General features: G+C 45.4%; 1 long non-coding RNA gene across 1 annotated transcript in view; it reads right to left on the reverse strand.

The window, feature by feature from the left end:
* Positions 1 to 18,985, reverse strand: part of LOC308627717 — a 1,107,544-nt gene that overhangs the window by 441,881 nt on the left and 646,678 nt on the right. The window lies entirely within an intron of this gene.

The following is an 18,985-nucleotide window of genomic DNA, read 5'->3' on the forward strand; positions in this document are numbered from 1 at the left end:
TGAATTGGGAGATTGGGATTGACATAAATACACTAATATATAAATGGATAACTAATAAGAAAATAAATAAATAAACATTTTTAAAAAAAAGAAATAAACAATATGCTCCCAGAAATAAAATTATTGGGTATGGGTGTTTCTAAGGCATTTAAAATTTACTGTCAAGTTGCTTTCCACAAAAGCTGTAGTAATTTATAGCCCCACATGAGAGTGCTAAGGATATGATATTTTTAAGAGAACATATCATCACTTGGGTAAATGCAGGAACATGTATTTCTCAGTTTGCCATGCATTTTAGAAAGACTAATGGCCTATTATGGGATATTTTGGCCCAGTCATGACCACACACCTGGAAGCCTTGTTCCTGAACAGTAGGGGAAAAAAAATCAAGAACTATGTAAAGTTCAGCATGAGAGTCTTGCAAGCACAGATGTATACAAATCCAAATTCTCCTAATGAGGAGCTTCTGTTATTTCTGACAGCGTTGCAGAAGATCTTTTGGAATGTCCGCTGAGGTATTTGTTTAATGGGAAAATCTGCAATTGTATCTTCTCAATGAAATCTGATTACCTTCAAGAGATTTCCTCATATAAAGATGAAAAAAAAAATCAATGCCCAGGTTTCTCTGCCTAGCATGAAAGAGAATGTTCTGCTATAAGGTAATTTTGAGCTCCTGTAATCTTCCAATTATGTTTGATTGCACTGCCTCTTTCCTGTCTCAGTATTAAAGGATAGTCAGTGCTTTTTTGCAACCAAAACCAACTTTCAGATGAAGCAGCCACTTATTTCAATGGCTCGTTTATAAGCAGCAGCTCTTGGGTCATGTGAAACATCACTGTCTTCAAGGAGGAACCCACCCCAGGGCTTCTGCCTGACCATTAGTCAGCTGACACATAGCAGGTATCCATGACCTGCCACGTGTAGGTGACCCTTTAGCCACTGTGGATACCAAGAAAAGTGAGTGGTGATGCATGCCCTCTAGGAGGTCACTGTGCTAGTGAGACAGTTATAGGTATATGAGTAAAAAGTCACATAATGATTCAGCCACTCATTCATTCCCCAGATGCTAAATGTCAGATGCTCTACTAGACACTGGTAGAGAGACGAATAAGTCAGAATCCTAAAGGGAGGCAGACATATGAGCAAATAATTAAAATACCCCTTTGGTTAAGTGTAGTGCTAGAGAAATCTACCAAGAAGATTTATGGCACAAAGGAGAGATAAACTCTGACTAGTTTAAGGACACTTCCTGGAGGATAAGAAGGTTGGGCTGTCTTTAAGGCGTAAAAGGTGAACAAGGAGGGAAGGGGCTTTCCAGGCAGAAAGAAGAGTATTTGGAAAGACCTAGAGACTTGAAAGAGTGTAGAGGTCTGTGTGGAAGGCTAATTCATTTGGTCTCAATCAAAGATAGTGCGTGGGTGGGGAAGTGAGCGAAAATGAGAGTGGGAAGGTGGAAACGGCAGCTAATAGAGGGTCTTGTCTGCACACAGAGGCAAGAGCTTTGTTACATAAGCGATGTTAAATTATCATGAGAGGCTGTAGAGCTGGATAACTGAGCATAAGGGGAGGGCAGAGATGACCAGGGAGGCCCAACTGCTCTATAGAACCAAGCATCTTGATTGAATTGGGCAGGGATGTCACACTGAGAATGATCCTTGAACATGGCAAATCAGGAGGAGAAGGAACAAATCTGTGAAGAATCAACTGATACAAACCATTAATACATATCACTGATGTAGACCCTCTACCCTCAAGGAGCTGAAGCATAGCTCCCTACTCCTTAGGTGTGGGTTGCATACAGTGACTTCTTTCCAAAGAGGACAGTATGGAAAGGGGGAGTGGTGAAAAATGTAACCTTAAAATTGAGAAACCTGACAAACACTAACTCAAGGTGATCAAGGTCAACATCAACAGTGATAAGTCATACCAATAGCATGTGCCCCTTGATACGATGTGATAAAAATGGTACTTCTCCTCTATGGTCTTCCTCCCGATAGCCCATGACTGTAGTTCAATCATGAGAAAAAACATCAGACAAATCCCATTAGAAGGACCTTCCACGAAACATCTGACCAATGTTTCCAAAACTGTCAAGATCATCAAAAACAAGGTAAGTCAGAAACTGTCACAGTCAAGAAGAGCCTGAAGAGATGTGACAACTAAATGTAACGTGGTATCCTGGATGGCATTCTTGGAGAAAAAAAGTCATTAAGCGACAACAAAGGAAGTCTGAGAAAATTATAGACTTTAGTTAATAATAATGTACCAATATTGGTTAATTAATTGTAAGATGTTGATGGTAAAGGAAACTCTGTGCACTGCATGTGGGAACTGTTGAAAAATTTTAGTAGACTTTAAACTGTCCTTAAAAAATTAAGTATGTTAATTTAAAAAATATAAAGCCAGAAGAACAGTGATGGAACAGTGAAGTTCAATCCATGAACTTGATCCCATGTGGACTTGTAGGGAGGAGGATAACAGAAAGATACAGTGTGAGGGAAGAGTTTGCAAGAATGGAAGAAGCACAGATGCAGGACCAGTGAGCAGGGGAGGGTCCAGAGCTGAGAGAAGACTGCAGGCGGCTGGGTACTTGAGATGAGCTTTAAAGCATGGAAAGAATTTGAGCTGTTAAAAGTGGAGGTAGGCCACCTAGGAACATCAAAACATACCAGTGGTGTAAGTTCTCGAAAGGAGTGTGCCATTTGACGGGAAGGATCCATAGCTTCACTGTGCTCTGTAGGGCTGTTTTATGTTGAATTGAGCTGGGGGCAAACATTTTGGGTCACAGGGATGGCAGAAAGGATCAGAAGGTGGAGTAGCAGGAGGAGATATCATCCCACAAAGCTTTTCAACACACTCAGGACCTCATTTCAAAATACTAACATTGGGCTTCCCTGGAGGCACAGTGGTTGAGAGTCCACCTGCCGATGCAGGGGACACAGGTTCGTGCCCCGGTCTGGGAAGATCCCACATGCCTCGGAGCGGCTGGGCCCGTAAGCCATGGCCGCTGAGCCTGCGCGTCCGGAGCCTGTGCTCCGCAACAGGAGAGGCCACAACAGTGAGAGGCCCGTGTACCGCCAAAAAAAAAAAAAAAGAAGAAAAAAGAAGAAAAACTAATATTGTAGAGGAGATCATTACTGGCAGCATGTTAATGCGAAGAAATGAATTCTAAACTCTCACGGGCACTTCTGAACTCAGATTACCTTTTTTTCTTACTGGTGAAGTTTGAGAGATAGTCAGTCTTGGAAGAGGGAAAGGGAAAACTGGAAGAGGGAAAACTGTCTTGACATATGGTGGTCAAGTCTCGCTCTAGAGTTTTATAAGTAGAAACTGTTTGTTGAATGAATTAATGAAATAATAGCAATTGTCAGAAGCCCTAAGTGTAACTTTCCTTGACTGAGGCTTTGTAATTGGTGGTTACATCAAAACTAATATACTTTATTCATTTATAAAAATCTGGGTCCAAAAGTTTGGTACACGGAAATGTCTTATCAAAGGCAATAAAGAAAACAGTTCATTAAAACGATGCTACTATGTCTTTTTGCTAAGAGAAATAGTTTTTGTTAAAAGAGAGTAATTACCACCGAAAACAATCTGTCTAATGTGATCAAATTAGTGGTTTGCCTGCTTTTTCACTAAGCGGGTCCATCCTAGTTATTCTAGCCAAGAATCCATCCCTCTTTACATCACTGCAATTGGCTATTTAAATGCACCCAAAAGTTCAGCAGGTATGATTCGCAAATGCAACTCTTCCATTTGACTTTTATGCTTTGTATGAACACTTATGTATTGAGACAGACAGAGTGGGGGGCAGTGATTGTTATTCAGAACTGAATAAGGCTTCTAGTCATCTAGAACTTCAGATTGTTTTTATTCCAATCTGAAATGATTAGCTCTAAGCAGTCCTGACATTTATCGGGTGGTTATGAAAAGAAAGCAAGATCGGTCATGACTAAAAGGCCCGTTTCTACATAACTTTACCACTCAGCACAACCCCGTCGGCAGCCCCCCTGGAGGAGAGGAAAAAGGAGGTCGGTGATGCAGTGGCCACTGGGTGATCAGACTGGTCGGAGGGCTGCTGGAGCTGAGCTGGTGTCCAGATAAATGTGGCATTCATGCTAGCCATCTGTCCACAGGTCAGCGGGGACAGAAACTCAAAATCATTATCTCTAATGAATGAATATACAATGACAGTCTTGTGTGTGGCCAAGGATCATCGCATAGGAGCATGGTTGGGGAAATCAGGCATTGGGCAAAGCGTCACTAATCTTGCGAGAGGGAACAGCAGTTGTGTGTGTGTGTGTGTGTTCCTTGATACCCCCGAATATCTGAGATCAACTTGCAAGGGTGGTGTTGCCACCCTTGTTTTTTCCTTGCCCAGAACAGCGCTGATATTTTGCAGAGACAGTTTCAGGTGAGAGGTTTCTGAATAGCATGCACTTTCTCCTCCAACATGCATGTCCATCTTGTCGCCTCATTTTTGGTTTTGCTCTTGTGGGGCAGGAAGCTGTTTCACTTCCTCCTCTTTCTCTGCATGGTTCCATGCATACTTAAAAAGTTAGAGCTTGTGATACTAGTTATATCATGCCTTTAACTGAAACAGCAACTCCCTCTTCTGTATTCACGTTCATTGCTTCCCAAGGTGAGTTCATAAAAGACACACATATATAATATATATATAAAATATCACTTGAGAAATTCCACTTCCACTAAACAGATATTTACTGAGCACCTACTCCAAACCAGGCACAGAGGGGAATCAGGAGATGAAGAAAATGTTTCCTGATCTTATAAACTTCACAGCTTAATGCAGACGATGAATTTGCATATCAATAAGAAAATTAAATTAGAGCCAATACAGAAGTAAAATCAACATCCTGAAGGAATCAGAGAAAGGAAGGAGAGGGGGTGGGGGGGGGGGGTGATGCATTAGGCAGATTATCTGTGCAAAGCACTTGACCTGAAGACATCATTGCCTTTATTTTTGACAACTTCCTTCCACGGTAGGAAGCATTGCCCTGTTTTGCAGATGGGAAAGTTAAACCACAGAAGGGTTAAGTGAGAAATGGAAGGTCACATGGTAAGGAAGAGGCAGATCTGGAATTTGAACTCAAGTCTCTAAATTCAAAACCCAGGCTGGTAAGAATCTATGGAGAGCTTATGCACAAGATGGTGTTTAGCTGGGACAGCCAGCAAAGGCACATTTATTCTAGAAGGAGGAGCCAGATGATTTTGGAGACAAAGGATTAATCTCCAAAATATACAAGCAGCTCATGCAGCTCAATATCAAAAAAAACTCAAACAACCCAATCCAAAAATGGGCAGAAGACCTAAATAGACATTTCTCCAAAGAAGACATACAGATTGCCAACAAACACATGAAAGAATGCTCAACATCATTAATCATTAGAGAAATGCAAATCAAAACTACAATGAGGTAACACCTCACACTGGTCAGAATAGCCATCATCAAAAAATCTACAAATAATAAATGCTGGAGAGGGTGTGGAGAAAAGGGAACCCTCTTGCACTGTTGGTGGGAATGTAAATTGATACAGCCACTATGGAGAACAGTATGGAGGTTCCTTAAAAAACTAAAAATAGAACTACCATACGACCCAGCAATCCCACTACTGGGCATATACCCTGAGAAAACCATAATTCAGAAAGAGTCATGTACCACAACGTTCTTTGCAGCTCTATTTACAATAGCCAGGACATGGAAGCAGCGTAAGTGTCCATCGACTGATGAATGGATAAAGAAGATGTGGCATATATATACAATGGAATATTACTCAGCCATAAAGAGAAACGAAATTGAGTTATTTGTAGTGAGGTGGATGGACCTAGAGTCTGTCATACAGAGTGAAGTAAGTCAGAAAGAGAAAAACAAATACCATATGCTAACACATATATATGGAATCTAAAAAAAAAAAAAAAAAGGTTCTGAAGAACCTAGGGGCAGGACAGGAATAAAGATGCACACGTAGAGAATGGACTTGAGGACACGGGGAGGGGGAAGGGTAAGCTGGGACGAAGTGAGAGAGTGGCATGGACATATATACACTACCAAATGTAAAATAGACAGCTAGTGGGGAGCAGCCACATAGCAGCAGGAGATCAGCTCTGTGCTTTGCGACCACCTAGAGGGGTGGGATAGGGAGGGAGGGAGGCGCAAGAGGGAGGGGATTTGGGGATATATGTATATGTATAGATTCACTTTGTTATACAGCCGCAATTAACACAACAATGTAAAGCAATTATATTCCAGTAAAGATGTTAAATAAATAACTAAATTCCCCTATAAAAAGGTTTGGAGACTTGAAAGCACATCACATCTGAGTAGGAATCAGAGGTTGGGTGTGCTGGACACAGGCCCAGTGCCAGGAAGTGTAGAGGCACAATGCCAGGAGACTAGTTGCCACCCATTGTAGATGCCTGGAATGTGACACTGAGGACTCTGGGCCTGATTCTGTGAGCACTGGAGACCCGCTGGAGAGGAATCTCAGAGTTCAGGACTAAGTTAGGTCCTCGTTGCAAATTCGGTCACATCCAGAGATATCTGGACAGATGATGGAATAGACTCAGAGGGGTTTATGTGCATGTGGGACCAAAGAACCTCCCAGGATGGATGACAATGAAACTCGCAGAGGCTGACCCCTCGGCTATGAGCATAAGGAGAGAAGACCACCTGCTAGCCCCCTAGCAGTGGATGGGGCTGGAGAAGGAGCCCTTCCTGGGGACAGATGAGACAGGTACGTAACTCAGATGGAGAGAACACTCAGGATTAGAGAGAGGGACCATTAAGTGCATCACAAAGTTCTGACATGTAGCGTTTCTTCTGGCCCACACCCCTGGGCTAAAATCAGCCTTGGGGAAGGGGCTGTGATGAAAGCAGGTGGCCTTCAGCACCTGGGGCATCAGAGTCTCCCTGTGAATATGAAGGCAGCAGACTGCTCTTGGCCTTGCAGTGGGTACCTCCCAGATGGGAAACATATATTCATGGTATACTCGCATGTGGGGCAGTGGGAATGGGAAAGGGGAAAACACGTCATGTGAAGAAAAGGTATGCACAGAATACCCAGACATATTCAAAGAATTGGGGAAGGTCATCACAGCAGCCTTGTCATGGAAAGGCTGAAGATGGTTGAGGAGGAAAACACTGCCAGCCAGGGGGAACCCAGGGGCTGCACATTTGAGCTTGATGATGCCACATGGGAAGGATGTGTTTCCAAGTAACGCAGGATTTCTCCAAGGGTGGTCCGTAGGTCCCTGAGGTTTCCCAGTGGTCTTCCAAAATGGTCTACAGGTGGTGTAATGGTTTTAACAGAAAAACCTGTTGAAACAACCGTGTTCACATACAATTCACAAATTTGAAATAAAAGATTGTGATTTTTCAAATCAAAACAATTATTGATTTTATGTAATCATTATCTCCTCAAAGGTTTTACATAGGCTGTGAGGATTATGTTGTCAGTTCAGCTAAGATATCATTTTATTAGTAAGATACCTTAGAAACTGTATCTTCACCTCATTGCATGCTATTGCGCATTTCGTGACATGTATGTATGTTATTGTTCGATTGTATTATTCTCCAAATCCCCAAAGTATGAATCAATGGTGCAAAATTAGTTTATAGAGGTATAAAAGTTGTGATGGTAATAGCAAATATTACAACTCAGAGCAAGATCCTAAATGAATGAGTGAACGTGACTCTGGAACATGATTCCATATGTGGTAGAGCATGGACGCTGCCATTGATGAGTTTTTCTCAAGCAGCCAAAAAGAGAAAATATGGCTAATAATTAAAATGATATATTCAAAAATTAGAGTTTTTGGATAAGGAATCCATTCATCCTTAGTTCCTAGCACACTGTAATAAGAAATTAGTCATAGAGTGTCATATAGTCAGATATGATCAAAGTCTGTTGATATTTCTACTAAGCCAATCTGAACATTTCAGAACAAACTGAATAAAATACTTCCTATAGGAAATTAATGAACTGTATCACTAAATGCAGAATAAAAAAAATTTTTTTAAAACGAAAACCACAGGAACATTATTCAAAGTTAAATTTTCATAGCACAAAAACAGGTACAATTACACAGTTGCCAAGGAGCTTGTAAAACCACCCACAAAGTTAATGACAAATATTGTGCTGAGAGAGAGAGCAGCAAACTTACCTTAGGGACTAATACTGATGGATGACAGATAGTATCAGCAGCTTATAATGCGAAAGAACAATTATTATCACTATCACCACGGAGAGGAAGGTAATGAACGAGCTCTCAGCATACATATAGCACAGAGATGCAGTGCCCTGGGACTTCTTGTGTTTGTCGCTGAAACCCATGCTACAGGCAAATGATTTTTTTCTCCTCTTGGGTTGTTTCCTGTTGCTGAGATGTAGACATCAAGCCGACAGAGGACTGACCATGGGTGCCACAAGAAAGGGCATGACTGCATCAAAATAAAAGTTTACACCTGTCAACCCAGCCATTGTTTATCCACAGCTGGAGGTCAGTGGTCTCCTGACCTCAATTTGGGATTTAAGGAAAGAGTGAAAACTGGTCATTCTGCTTTTTCATATGTGATAAGAATCTGGTTGTGTAGGAAAGAGGTACTCATTCAAGCTTTGAAATAAGTGATCCGATTAAAATGGTTCTTCAAAGTACAGATAGTACAATTAAGGTCATTTCCATTATTTCAGATAGCTCCCTCAAGTGAATTATATCTTGGAAATATTTTGAAATCTTCAACCTATCACTTCAGGGGCAGAATATCATGTGTGTATGTGTATGTTTATGTCTTCATACTGAGAATAAGATACCAAGATTTCTTATAAGGCTGAATTTTGGTGTAACTTTGGATGATTTCTTAATGATTTTCTTTATTTGTCTGAAAAAGTAACCAATGCTGGGCTTCCCTGGTGGCGCAGTGGTTGAGAGTCCACCTGCTGATGCAGGGGACATGGGTTCGTGCCCCGGTCCGGGAGGATCCCACATGCCACAGAGTGGCTGGGCCCGTGAGCCATGGCCGCTGAGCCTGCGCGTCCGGAGCCTGTGCTCCGCAACGGGAGAGGCCACAGCGGTGAGAGGCCCGCGTACCGCAAAAAATAAAAAAAATAAAAAAAAATAAAAAAGTAACCAATGCTATGATATTTTAAAACTACATCTTAACCAACAAGGACCTACTGTATAGCACAGGGAACTATTCTCAATATCTTGTAATAACCTATAAGGAAAAAGAATCTGAAAAAGAATATATATATATTTGCTGTACACCTGAAACTAACACAACATTGTAAATCAACTATACTTCAACAGAAAAATTTAAAAATAAAGCTACATCTTAATACAATGCAGTGGAATAAGTACCTTTCAAAGCCAAATACTATCAAAGAGTTGTTGTTGAGAAATGTTTTTGCAAGTTGCAACACTGAGCCTACCAGAAACATTGATCTAACTGGTATGAAAAGGGGCCGGGTACAAAATTACTGTTTATCACTGTTTCTTGTTCTACATTGAGACTAGTTGCCAGGGAAACACCTGTTAGAGAAGGCTGTTCTGTAGTCTCTATGTTCCACACAGTACTTGGTATACAATAGTCACTCAGAAACACATCATTAAATACACAAGTGAATGGACCATCTAAAGGACCCATAATATTCTGTGATAACAGGATCACAAATTAAAATCCTCTCCATCTTTATAACATTTCTAGTCACCAGGTCCTATTTAAAATCTCTCCACTGCCCTCCCTTCTCTCTGACTTCCTGGGCTCACTTCCAAAGCAAGATTATCCAGCATCTTTCAGGTACCAAGTGGGGCAAGCAAAGAATGTCCCCGCTGAGAGTCCTCCTGCCAGTTGTGGCTTCTGTGGACAACTCCCAAGATCTCTCAGAACTGGCATCTACTCCATGCCCAACACACGACAGGCTCACGATAGATATTCGTCTGTTTGTTCGTGCTGTTGCAAGCTAAGAAGGTGGGTTCTTCGGATTTTTATCCCTAGATCTAATCTCTTTAGAGTTTGGGGGATAGAAAGGCAGATCTTATTCTTGAGGAACTGATGAATGGATACTTGTAATTATTGAACTCTTCTCAAAATAGTAACAATCTGCTTTGTAACCTGTTCTAGAATTCTGCAGCAAACCAACACCAGTCTCCTCCAACTATAGCTTCCAGAATTCTTGATTTTGTACATTGTGAAAAACAGACCATTTCCCAGTATTTAGACAGACCTCTAGCACTTAGAAATTTTGGACAGATTACAACATGGGCTCCAGAACAAACTTTCTAGCACCTTTTAAACCTCCAGTACAGAATGCACTTGGGCAGGAGTTCTTTAAATCATTCGCAGTGTTTGTGAGTGCTTATATCAGGGCCCATCCCGGCAACCTAAACTAGAAAAAGATGGGGGCCTCTTTAATCTAGAGAAGTCAGGGGTCTAAGGGAGAAGCCCATTCATGTTAACTAAACATACAAGACAAGGTGTTCTCTGGAGGGGTGCTATGAAACGTGCTAGTAGTCTCGAGGGAAAAGAGCATCTTAGTGGTAACATTTTCCCAAGGAAGCTATCTTCTCATCTGGAATTCTTCTAATTTGACTTCAGTTCTGAGCCCTCCCATCCAACTTCAATAGGTCCATACGACCTTCTAAAGCACAGACTGATAATTCTAATTCTTATCTAAAACGTTTTGATGACTTGTCATTATTGACCAAATAGGTAAATCCCTTACCTGGCATAAAACATCCTCCATGATCAGAGAGCGGCATTCCTCTCCAGATTCCCAGCCTCATGCTTTGCGTTCTCTTAATGCAGAACCGAGCACGCCTCTGTGTGTTTATGCCTGTGATTTCTGGTCCTTGCCAACAGTCATCTGGCTGTGGTCCCTCAAAACTGAACAGGGGGTCTTTCCTCCAGGAAGGTCTTCTCTGACTCACCCAGCTTGGTGACATGCCCTCCTCTGGGCTCCCCAGGGACCCTGTACTCACCTGGACAGCAGAGCCCAGACATTCCCAAGGACTAGATCTGAGACCATCACAACCTCCCAAATTCGTAACTATTGTTAGAGTGTAACATTTTCCCCCTTAAAATGCAGTGAAATGACTCTGCAGGTGTTACCACATACATGATGACGTGTGGGGCTGTACCACTTAGTGGCACTCAGATGTCTGGCGTTGACCTGGTCCCTTGCTAGCCTGGTGACATACCCTCTCACCATCCTCATGTGCAGGATTCAGAATGAGCCCTGGAGTAGGTTCCTTTTGCTGCTGTAACAAATTAATACAAACTTTGTGGCCTAAAATGACACAAATTTATTAGATTTCGGTTTGGGAGGTCAGAAGTCCAAAATGGGTCTCACCGGATGAAAATCAAGGTGCCAGCAGGTCCACGTTCCTTGTGCAGGCTCCAGGAGAAAAACCTATTTCCTTGCCTTTTCCGCCTTCTAGAAGCTTCCTCCATGACTTGGTGCATGGCCCGGCATTCACCCTGACTCCTGTTCCATCATCACGTTTCCTTTTCTGACTTTGACCTTCTTCCCTTTCTCTTCCACTTATAAGGACCCTTGCGATGACATTGAGATGACTCAGATAATCCAGAATAATCTCTCCATCTGAAGATCCTTAGCTTAAGTACATATGCAAAGTCCTTTTTGCCACGTAAGGTAACATATTCACAGGATGTGGTATTAGCAGGTGGACATCTTTAGGGGGCCATTATTCTGCCTACCACATGGCCCAATAAATGACAAGGAAGTACATATCATGAACCTTTGGGTTTTCTTATAATAATTTAAACCATGACAAAGCCAAGACTTTGGGAAGGGTGACCTCTCACCTGTTTGTCCCTCTCGATTACGAGCTCCCCAGTGGGGGGAGGACGATTCCTGGCACGTGGTTGTCTGCTCCATAAACACTCATTGAACTGAAATGCTGGCTCTTACTGGGAACAAGAGCTCTACCAGGTCATGCAGGAAAACACTGCAAGAGTTTGGCTAAGAAATGACCTGTATGATCTTTTTCCAAACACACGACACAATTAAATATACTTTAATTTCTAATACCATATTCAGCACTCTCTCTCTCATTCTGATCAGACCAGAATCTCTATTCTAGTTGCTCAGCGGGACCACGTTTCAAGCCTTCAGCTTTGTTCCTGGACAGAGCAGGACACACGTGGCCATTAAAAATAACAGCCTCAGTCGAGGACTCAGAACCACTCGGAAGTGCCTGCCATCTGGAGATCTGCTGGGCTTGCCACGAAGGCTGCTTCCCTGTGGCCTGGTCAGAACCAGCCCAGCTCTCCTCAGTGTCTCCAGACTCAGAGTCCTCTCTACCTGCAGGGGAACAGGACCTCATACGCTGGCCGGGCTCCCTGTTGGGTGTCTAGAGGAAGGCTGGGCTTTATGAAGATGCTCAATAAGTCTGCCCTCATGCCCTTGGCATCTCAGCTTAGTTAACCCCTCACTGCAGCGATGTGGAGCTCTGTGCAGGGAGGAAGGCACCAGGAATCACATCTCCCACGGACTCCAGCTGTACCGGAGAGGGTACAGCGCGCTGTGCTAGGCCTGCCTGTCCCACTCTCTGCGGTCCTGGACTCTCCGAAGTGTAAGCAGACACGCTCCCATTTAGGCCACGGTCCCCAGGCATCACTTCCTTTGCATCTGCTTCACAAGCATGAGCCCCTCCGCTGTTTTATCTGTCAGCATCTCTCTTCCATGGGGGCCAGAACTGGGCATATGAAGGCAGGAGCGTGATCTGACCTGCCCAGAGACTGGAGGGACCGTCACCATCTGGGGACCCACAATTGCATCTCAGACACCTACTTTCCTAAACTGCAAAATGGAGACAATTAATCCCTGAAAGGACCAGGGCACAGGCTAAATAAAATAGTAGAAATAAATAACCTCACGTGTCCCTTAAGACATAGTAGGTGATTGATACACGGTAGGTTTATTATTATCACTGTCATTGTTATTATGCATATCAGCATGATTTTACTCCAGTATCTCTTTGGGAGATAGGAGTCTGGATCATTAGGAATTCATCGCATGGCTGGTCCTCCACCGTCTCTTCCTGGGCAGCATTCTGGCCACAGCAGCAACTTTCGTCACTTATTATTTGTCGGAGCTGATCTCTGGAAGAGAGAGATTAGCTGCGTCCATGCCCTCTCACCGCTGGGCCATATGTTCTTGAATGACAGCTGTTTGATAGCCTATGCTGGGAGAACGCAGTCCTTTCAACCCAAATTTGATAAACATACATTTCTTCTGTCTGTCCTACTTTGGGCCATCTGTCAGTGTGGCATGGTGCCTTCGCTGGACTGGCAAGGTGCTGAAATCAGACCACCAAGGAAGGTCCAAGGACAACGCTGTCACCAGAGAGAGCTGGGTGTGTGGGCGGGATCCTCAGGATCTGAGAGAGCCGGGGCTCGGGCTGCCCAGCCCTCACCTGCAGGTACAAGAACCTTGTTCTCGCAACAAGAACCTGGCCTCCTCAGCTAGATCAGTCCCCAGACGGAGCCCTCTTGAACGAAAGAGATTGTCCCAAAGTGTTATAAAGCAGTGCTTTTCCAACGTGGGTAAACTTCCGAGTTGCCTGGAGATCCTGTTCAAATGCAGATTCTGATTCCATGGGTCTGGGGTGGGGCCTGAGTTTCTGCATTCCTAATAGGCTCCAAAATGATTCTGAGGCTGCTGGTCTGAGGACCACAGTGGCAAGCTTATAAAGGGCACCTGATTCAGGGTCAGGAGACCTGGGTCCTTTCGATAGCATCCCGCCAAGAGGATGCTTTGTGAATGAGATTTCATAATGACAGAGATAAAAGGAGACTCAGAGGCCAAGCAAGCAAAGGGCCTCCTGAGTGAGCTTTCCCAGACTCCTGGAGCTGTCCCTATCATGGGGTATAAACACTGCTAAATCAACCAGCCGAAAACAAAGACCCTAATGGCTATAGTCTCTTTGAGAGCATCAAATACAGGCTCAGAAGAGGCACACAAGCTACAGGAAGTTAAGAGAATAATAAGATGCTACAACACCCCTATCTGCTCAATGCCTGCAGATGTAAAGAGTGATGGGGGAGGGCACCCGGCTGTGAGAACAGAGGCTGGAGAGGCCAGACACTACAAAGCAGAAGCCCCAGAACCCTGAAGACAGAACTTACCCCTGCCAACCCCACCTAGCCTCAGGCTCTGGAGGAGTCCATTGGGAGGCTACCCGGAAGTGCTTCCTCTCAAGGCGGTAGGAAAGTGTATGTACTTGCCTGGAAGCAGCATAATACGAGCAATGTCCCCAATCCACTTTGGCAGCCCAGAATTTCGGCAGAGATGTCAGATGGTGACATCAATCCACCTAAATTGGTCTTGAAGATGGATGCCAGAGATGTCATATTTCTTCTTTAATTGTTAAGGAACTAATTAAACCCATAGCATCTCTGTTAACTGAGTTTTATGATGTTAATTTCACTACTAGACAAACAAAGTCAGGCATCTGTGGACGCCACTGTGGGCTTCCGGCTTCTGACAAAAGATGTTAACAATATTTTCAATGAACACCACACCCATACCCGCAGAATCCCGAGTGATTTACCAACAGTCTCTTGCCAGTTCCCACGGGGCCGAGACCTGGCAGCTGGGCATCACCTTCTTGGCCTGGTCCAATGCAGCCTTTCCCATGGAGCACAGACGCACACAAGTGTTCCTCATGGAACAAAACAAACATGGACCACCAGCCTGGATGGAGATAAAGAAAAATTTGGACATCCTGGATGGAGATAATGTACAATCTGGAATTCTGTTTAGATGTCTCTTTAAATTGTTGATAATTCTTTTATTTTAATTGAGATCTGAGCCTTAATTATGGCCATTAGTGACCCTCAGCACCTGATCATATCCATCCCACTGGGTGTGTCTGCCACTCCCCTGCATTTCCCCAGGAGGATGGAGGCCCAGGCACCCACTGTGTCTCCCAGCATTGCACGTCCTACAAGCCCGGAAGCAGAGGGTAAGGTAAGGGTCCTGCACATCCCTGCCCCCCTGCACTGCTCTGAAGCACAAGGGCTCTGTGATGACACTCTTCAAACTCATAAACCCTGTAAGAGCCAGAAGGGTTACCTGACTTACAGGGGAAGAGCAGAGTCAGAAAAAAAAAAAAAAACCCATATCACTTAACCCCTAGGATCCTAGAATAATGGGATGGGATGGAGCTTGTAACTCTTGACAACATTCAATACCTATTCTCTCCTTGAAGAAGAAGAAACTGTCATCTGCAGAGGGGAAGTGCTTGCTTAAGAACCCATAGAGCGTTGGTTCCTGGTGACTCTGGAATCCGGTTGCCTCCCTGCCAGTCCAGAGTTTGTTCAGCAAATATCCCCAAATAAATACTAAGTGCACTTCCCAGAATTTAAAGCCACCCTTGGCCTCTCCTGTTTGGGGGCAGTTGGATTTCTCCAAGCTAGAAACGAGCCCAAGCCCTGTCCTCACTGACAGTGAGCCCTGAGGGCAAGGCAATGAGCCTCCTGCAGCTGGGTGTGAGGTGGGCAAGGGTGGCTCCCGAGATCTGCTCAGGGGACGGGCCTCAGAGAGACAAAGGCCACATAGAGAAACCCTTTGTATTTCCCTCAGAGAGAAAAAACCACGAAGCACACACCCCTTCTCACATCCTCTTTATTGCTTTTTTTCCAACCCCAATAAAACCCCCCAAAGTATCCAAAACTCTTAGAGCCTCTGAAACTTGACCACCCATTTGTTTTTCTGAAGCCTGCTTCTTTGCCTCAAAAGTAAAAACAATAACAAAAAGAAGAAAGAAAGGAAAAAGGAAAAGGTGCCGTGGACCTCATCTGTTGACGTCTTTGCTTCCTGATGGAACAGGTCTCTCATGAATTATGTACTTTCAGCGGCTGCCACCCAAGGCCCTCTGGTCTCTGAGCCACGGTGGGCAAGTCCCCCGGCTCCCGATGTCATCTCGGCTCTGGGAAAGCCACCAGCACCGTCCTGAGGGAAGGAGACTGGGTCCAGCCACAACCCACCCATGACTCTGCCTGCAGCTTTGCAGAGAGATGCCCATACCCAGGGGGACCTGGCCTAGTCATCAGCTGTTCGGAAGAGAGGAACCAAACCAAGAGTCAACATCGGCCAGAGGGATAAAAAAGGGAGTAAACTCATCACCAGAAGGTGGCGCTACACCTTAAGACAGGCCAGCCAGAGAGGAGGACTGCTGCGGAGACGGTAGGATTTCAGAGCTGGAAGGGTGTCTAGACATGAAATGCAATGAAATGAAATAAAGTCAGAGCTGGAAAGACCCTGAAATATCATTCTGGAATAATCCCATGTCACTGATGGGGAAACTGAGGCCCGCTGAGATTGGCTCACAGTCGTACACACCAGGGGCTGGAACTCACAGTCTATCACTTCTGTGCGCTGCCTGCTCTTTGGCAAATCTGAGATCACAGAATAAAACACAAGGATTGGCTGGACATAGAGAAGCCAGGTTTTGTAACGGAGTCTCCAACAAGGGAGAAGGACCCACAGTCCCCTCCTGGGGAACGACCATGATGCCCTCCTAGAGCAGAGTAGAAGCAACAGGGGGGCTGGTCTCACAGGCCCTGCCAGCATCCCTGCTCGGACTCATGAGTCTTGACGGGATAACAAAAGAAAGACCACGGGCTCCACCACTTAACTAGCTGTGCAAGGTGGATATTTCACTCAACGTCCCTGAAGCTTACTATTTTCATCAGCAAGATGGCATAACAATGTCTCCCACTCAAAATCACGTCTGAGAATTCAAGGTCCTCATGTAAAGTGTGACCAGCACAATACTTGGTGCAGAGTAAGTTCTCATGATAGAAACTTTCCTTCTCTTTGTGACGGCACCTCTAGGAGTCTTCTCCTGGTAAGTATCACAAACTTCGATCTGAAACGCCCACCCAAAGTGCACTGTAGATGGAAGGCCTTGCTCTTATGACATGGCTCATGCCCAAGGACCCCAGGCATGGAAGGGTGGGGTCACAGGACCGACGGCAGGAAGAGGAGGGGGAAGGGTAGAGGCCACCTTACACGGGGCAGAGAGACACTGGCAGGGTTGTCAAGCTTTCTTGTCTCTGTTCAAAGGCCATTTGTAGAGAAATAATTCCCTGGTCTACAGACACCTGCACACACGTGCGCATGCACACAAGTCCAGAGCTGCAAAGGAGGGCACCATGCGGTGGCCAGAGGGCTGGGTCAGGACAGCCAGGCTTTCACGGCAGCTCAGATCCAGCAGGGAACGACACTGCCACCGCTTTCCCACCCGAGTGGCTGCCTGATTCTTTTTGATCCCTGATTCTCATTCAGGGCCCCCAGGAGCCGGGCTGCATTATGAACATCCTCTCCACAAGTAAAAGGCCCAGGCCTTGAAAGTGTTTCTTTCGGAGCACACAGCAAGGCAGCCCACTGAGGAGGTGAAGCCCACCGCCCGTGGACAAGGCCCGGGCCCCACCCAGCTTCTCCTCCTGCTTCCAGAAAGAGCTCTGTGTGGCGTCTGAGCCTCTCAATTCCTAGAGAAGAGGTGACAGGGCAGAAGAGGGACCCCGCCGAGGTCACTCCCAGCCCCATGAGCCTCTGGCCTGTGGACTCAGTCCCACCGGCCCCCTCGCCTCTCCCAAGGAAACACATCCTCCAGATCTCCAGAGGGCCCCTATCTAATCTAGAACACGTCTCCTAGAGGCAGGACTTTCTGGGCCATCTTTCAGGGACACCAGGTGAGGAAGAGACGAGGTGACCCACAAGAGGGGGAGAAAACTGCTTCCTACCCCTCCCGCCCGCATCCGTAGCCTCCCGCCCTCCTGTCCACGCTGTCACAGTCACGTGTGCCCGGTGCTCCGGCTGTTGTAATTGGCTGATAAACAGTACACCGCTCCTGACGTTCCCAGCCTTGCCCCAGTTATGTAGTCAGAGAAATACGGGCTCCCCGGGGATGAACCTTTGTGTGACTGCGGGTCTGTGTTCCAGAGTGTTCCACCGGCTGAACAGGGCGGTGATGAAGAGGACAAATCCTGGTTCGAATCCTGCTTTGCCGACTGCGAGCTGTGTCGACGTAGGCAGGCGATCCTGTGCCCCCGGGACTTTGGTTTCCTCCGCAATAACCTGAGGATGAAGAGAGACATCAACATCTATCTTTTTTTTTTTTTTTTTTTTTTTTTTTTGCGGTACGCGGGCCTCTCACTGCTGTGGCCTCTCCCGTTGCGGAGCACAGGATCCGGACGCAGAGGCTCAGCGGCCACAGCCCACGGGCCCAGCCACTCCGCGGCACGCGGGATCCTCCCAGACTGGGGCACGAACCCGTGTCCCCTACATCGGCAGGGGGACTCCCAACCACTGCACCACCAGGGAAGCCCCCAACATCTATCTTGTAGACACATGACCCATGCGAAGGGCTTGCAGTGACTGGTTTGCAGTGAGGGCTTAATAAGTGATAACGAAGATTAGCAGTGTTTTTGACGTGCACTCACTTGACAGTCATGGGGTGCCTACCGTGCACAGATGCTGGGGAGGTTCTTCGAGCTGTGCCCACCCACCCCCGGGCTGCTGGCAGCCAGAAGCTGAGCAAAGGCAGACCCCCGTCTCTCCTCCCTCATCCCTGTCGAGGATGCTCTTCGGACCTGCAGTCTCCACAGGTGGGAAAATTGTGAGGTTTCCGTAGTTTGTCCCTGGGATTCTCCAAACTCTCCTTTCTATGCCCACTGCCTCTTCTATTCCTGAAGGTACAGGCTCCTCCTGAAGCCACTTGAGACCCATCCTAGTTCTATGTTCTGGCAAGAGTCCTCCTCTTTTTTTTTTTTTTTTTTTTTAGAATACTCCATTGCCACAAGGTGGAACTGTATTAAAGCATTATAAGGTGTCATGGTTCCTTTAAAACTATAAATTCTTAGATAATTGCACAATCAGAGAAAATTCAGTTGGTCAAATTATGGTAGTCCTTTTTCAGTGTTTTATAATACATT

This window comes from Mesoplodon bidens (assembly GCF_964165515.1).
Source record: "Mesoplodon bidens genome assembly, chromosome: 14".
NCBI classification, from domain to species: domain Eukaryota; kingdom Metazoa; phylum Chordata; class Mammalia; order Artiodactyla; family Ziphiidae; genus Mesoplodon; species Mesoplodon bidens.